The sequence below is a fragment of the Scylla paramamosain genome, unplaced genomic scaffold, assembly GCF_035594125.1.
Source record: "Scylla paramamosain isolate STU-SP2022 unplaced genomic scaffold, ASM3559412v1 Contig38, whole genome shotgun sequence".
Taxonomy (NCBI): Eukaryota; Metazoa; Arthropoda; class Malacostraca; order Decapoda; family Portunidae; genus Scylla; species Scylla paramamosain.
This window is the reverse complement of record NW_026973703.1, coordinates 172,501-177,500: the sequence shown is the minus strand read 5'-3', so window position 1 is coordinate 177,500 and position 5,000 is coordinate 172,501. Positions and strand designations below refer to the sequence as shown.

The 5,000-nt window shown below is 47.0% G+C and overlaps 1 long non-coding RNA gene across 6 annotated transcripts in view; it reads right to left on the bottom strand.

Annotated features, from left to right (window-relative positions):
• Nucleotides 1-2,878, bottom strand: part of LOC135097972 (uncharacterized) — a 15,928-nt gene extending 13,050 nt beyond the window's left edge. For 3 of the 6 annotated variants that reach the window (XR_010266389.1, XR_010266390.1, XR_010266394.1), the window contains exon 1: nucleotides 883-1,834. This is a non-coding gene — a long non-coding RNA (uncharacterized LOC135097972). Of the gene's footprint in view, nucleotides 1-882; nucleotides 1,835-1,864; nucleotides 2,729-2,802 lie in introns of those variants that run through there. The other 3 variants (XR_010266392.1, XR_010266391.1, XR_010266393.1) reach the window with 3 other exon arrangements.
• Nucleotides 2,879-5,000: the final 2,122 nt, after the last annotated feature.

Genomic DNA, 5,000 nt, shown 5'->3' with positions numbered 1-5,000 from the left:
CCTAATCTAACCAAACCTAACTTAACCAAACCTAACCTAACCTAACAGCTACAGAAAGAAGTCAGTGTTTTAAGTGAATTATGTAATGGTGTGCTTGTCAACCAGTAACACCTTCAACAAGTGCACCAAGTCTTTGTGGTAAATTACTGCAACAAAACAAGAACAAAAAAATTGCAATAAATGAATCAATAGATAATAAATAGTGAAAAAAATGTTAAATTTATAGTTTAAGCTAATGTCCCCAATCTCTACCCACGGCCCACGGCGTTATTATTAATTTCCGACAAGTAGTGTAATCATTAGAAATGATGTGAATAGTGAGAACAAAATGAGGTAGGTTATTACCACGTAGTGTGTAATGGCTTAAACTATAATAAAACCGCGTTGTTTTAAAGACGTGCTAACAGCTGACTTATTGCCCACACACACACACGCACACACATCAATAACAGCCAATAGTGTACGTGTGGGGTCCCTGGTTGGCTGGGTCGTCTGTCAGTGTTGCCAGTGGTGTATCTTCCTTGCAGTGTTACCAGGGAGGGCAAGGTTAGGTTAGGGGCACAAGAAGCAACGCCAGACGGGTCCACGAAAGCCAGGGACCCCACCTCTTCACTAGTGGCCAATAACGATAACAAGAATCACACACTAACAGACTGCAACATTCAAGCGCATTTAAATACACAAATACATGGATTGAAATACTATTTTTTTTTTTCAGCGGTTTAATGAAACACTTAGAGGCGCCGTGCAACACTGCTCAAGTAGTAAGTGTGTGCGTGCGTGTGTGTGATCAGGCAGCCAGAGCGAGCTAGAACTTCACACACACACACACACACACACACACACACACACACACTCTCTCTCTCTCTCTCTCTCTCTTACTTTTCAAATAGTCGTTGGCTTCATCCTTGAGCTCCTCCGCCGCCATTTTCGCTCTAATTAGAGAGAGAGAGGGGGAGAGGAACCACAGATAAGTGAACTAGCTCAAACATGGCCTCTCTTTTTCTCTCTCTCTCGATCTTGATGGTACAGGTGGCACAGGATCACTCCTGAGCCAGGCCTTTGGATCGGCAACTCCTGTAGAAAGGGAAAAAAGAGAGAAACGAACAGCATCCTCTATCCTAATTGTTCATACACCTGGCACGCCACATTCTCTCCAGAAACTCTTTCACCGCCTCAATCATCCTTTCATTCGCCTCTCTACACAGTCCCAGCAACAACACCATCCATTCCTTTCCTGTCTTCTCCACTCTTTCATTCCTATCATGCCCTAACTCAGTCAGTATCACTTGCATCATCTCATTCCTGTCTCTGGCATACTTCACACACTCCAACACCACATGTTCCACCGTCTGATCCTCTCCCATGTCACACATCTGGCACACTTTGCTGCGGGACTCAGACCACCTGTAACTCCTTGCATTCACATCCATACACTGTGCCCTCGCTCGGAAGAGATCACCGCCCAGGCTTCCATCATACCACCTTTCATACCTCGGGGCCTCTTTCTCCTTGTACCATTCCAAGGTCTTCTTTCTTTCTATCTCATTCTTCCATTCATTCAGTCCCACACATTTCACTTCCCTGCCACCCAATCTCTTCCATGTGTCTGCCTCCTGACCATACGTCCAACTCCTCTCAAGGGTGGGCTGTAGCTGACTGTGGGAACGAGAGCTAGATGCTCTCCTATTCTGCTACTGTGGGGAGGATACAAGAGAGAGAGTTGGATGGCAAGGAAAGACTGACCAAACAAACAAGAAGAGGAGGAGGAGGAGGAGAAGGAGATACGGGAAAAGAGCCCAAGGAGAGAGAGAGAGAGAGAGAGAGAGAGAGAGAGAGAGAGAGAGAGAGAGCCCCCACTCACCAGGCAGAGGAGACAACAGCGACCTGAGAGGTGCCTTCAAAAGACACACACACACAGACACACGGACAGCAGGAGGAGGACCACTGTGACAAAGGTAAACAAAGCATCTTGATCTTGATCTTGATCTTGATGGTACAGGTGGCACAGGATCACTCCTGAGCCAGGCCTTTGGATCGGCAACTCCTGTAGAAAGGGGAAAAAAAAAGAGAAACGAACAGCATCCTCTATCCTAATTGTTCATACACCTGGCACGCCACATTCTCTCCAGAAACTGTTTCACCGCCTCAATCATCCTTTCATTGGCCTCTCTACCCAGTCCCAGCAACAACACCATCCATTCCTTTCCTGTCTTCTCCACTCTTTCATTCCTATCATACCCTAACTCAGTCAGTATCACTTGCATCATCTCATTCCTGTCTCTGGCATACTGCACACACTCCAGCACCACATGTTCCACCGTCTCATCCTCTCCCATGTCACACATCTGGCACACTTTGCTGCGGGACTCAGACCACCTGTAACTCCTTGCATTCACATCCATACACTGTGCCCTCGCTCGGAAGAGAAGATCACCGCCCAGGCTTCCATCATACCACCTTTCATACCTCGGGGCCTCTTTCTCCTTGTACCATTCCAGGGTCTTCTTTCTTTCCATCTCATTCTTCCATTCATTCAGTCCCACACATTTCACTTCTTTGTCTATCTCATTCTTCCATTTTCTCACATCCCATTCGGCTCCCACTCTTCCTCCTCTTGTTACCACCCATTCACGCTCATTTTGATTCCTACCAGCCATTCTTATCGCCCACACAACTTGCAATCCATTCCTGTCTGTCATTCTCATGCATCTCTTCCTCCATTTGCTTCCACTTTCATTCCACAGGTACACCTTCCTTGCTATTCTTGCATCATCCATTCTCTCAAGCCTAATCTTGTACCTAAGTGTGGCTTTTGTCAGTCTTTCTCTGAAGGTGCTCCATCCCATGTCACCTCTCAAGGCTTCAACTGCTGTGCACCTCGGTGACAATGACAAGCAACAATGACGATGTTCTTAATCTTGATCTTGTTGTTCTCGTGACGTCTTCCGCAGGTCAGCCGCTAGAGAGCACAGAGTCGACATGTCTCCTCTAATTTAACACCTGAACTCCCTCAGGCGTACTTCCCAGGCGTGCACAAGGGACTTTTTCATCTCTTTTAGGGTCCCTTCCCTTTCTTCCTTGCCACGACACACTGGCAGCACTGCCAGCGTGCCTCTGTGTGTAAGCACCTCCTCCCTTGTCTGGTGTGGTCTGCCACCACCACGCTGGTTCACCTGTGGCTCCCAGAATTGCCTCTCTAAAAGTGTGCCTCTATGTCGCTCACATGTACACCATTCCACAATGAAGCGTTCCATCGCCTCTCGCCTCTACACAAGCTAGTGTTGTGCAGCCTTTCTGCACCGCACCACCACTACACCCACAAGGCTCTGCTTCAAGTGAGACGGGCTACTAAGGAGGTTTTGACGCTTCTAGTGACAGATTAACATTTTTTTTTTTTTTTTTTACATTACTGACAGGAGAAACACTAAAAAACCCGACCAGTGATCTCTGTGGCCTTAGCTGACAGTGTTGGTGAGAGCAGAGGCCTTCACTACACTGGCCCTGTGCTTGCTTTAACTAACCCAGTGAGTGACCTCCCAGTGAGGTCTAAAGCACTGTTCAGGGGGTGCTGTGAACTTATCATTAAACCCAGCTGTGACCTCACTGAACGTTTCCCTTTGTGTCTCACAACACAAGGGGGTAGTCACAGCCTGCCCTCTAAAGACAACTCTCTTCCTCCACACAAAACTACAAGCACCTAATAACACACACACCCTTCACTCAAAAAATTTTAAAATCATGGCGACTCCTACACCAGCCTCGGAGTCCCCATCTGGGGAGGGGACCATAAATGTCCCCAGGTCGGACTGCCTTTCCGTCGACGACCCTAAGTGTCTTGACACCCCCCTCAACTTTTTCTTCATTAACTTCTGCAACATTCGCGGTCTAAGATCTAATTTTCAATCTGTAGAACACCACCTCTCCTCTTCTAAACCTCATCTTCTTTTCCTCACTGAAACTCAGGTGTCTGAGGCAACTGACAGTAGCCCCTTTTCTGTTCCCTCCTACTTTCTCTATCCTCATTTTCGACCCAAAGCTGGATGCTGCGTTTATGTGCGCAATGACTTAACCTGCTCTCGTGCCCACACTCTTGAATCTTCCGAGTTTTCCACCATCTGGCTACGACTACAGAGTCATTCTCATACTAAATTTATCTGTGCTGTATACCTCTCTCCTAACTCCTCTGACTATAAGAAATTCTTTGACTACTTAACTTCCAAAGTGGAGCACATTCTGACCCTCTTCCCTTTTGCAGAGATCTCCATTCTTGGAGACTTCAATGTTCACCACCAGCTTTGGCTTTCCTCTCCCTTCACTGACCATCCTGGTGAACTAGCCTACAACTTTGCTATCCTCCATGACCTAGAGCAATTGGTGCAACACCCTACTCGTATTCCTGACCGTCTTGGAGATACGTCCAACATTCTTGACCTTTTCCTGACCTCTAATCCTTCTGCTTATGCTGTCACCCTTTCTTCTCCGTTGGGCTCCTCCGATCACAATCTCATATCTTTATCTTGTCCTATCACTCCAATCCCTCCTCAGGATCCCCCTAAGCGAAGGTGCCTCTGGCGTTTTGCCTCTGCTAGTTGGGGGGACCTGAGGCGGTATTTTGCTGATTTTCCTTGGAATGACTACTGCTTCCGTGTCAGAGACCCGTCTTTGTGTGCTGAGCGCATAACAGAGGTGATAGTGTCTGGCATGGAGGCGTACATTCCTCACTCTTTTTCTCGTCCTAAACCTTCTAAACCTTGGTTTAACACAGCTTGTTCTCGTGCTATACATGATAGAGAGGTGGCCCACAAAAGGTACTTAAGCCTTCCTTCACCAGAATCTCATGCACTTTATATTTCTGCCCGGAACCATGCCAAGTCTGTTCTCCAACCAGCCAAAAACTCCTTCATTAACAGAAAATGTCAAAACCTTTCTAGATCTAACTCCCCTCGTGATTTCTGGCATCTAGCCAAAAATATCTCCAATAACTTTGCTTCTTCTTC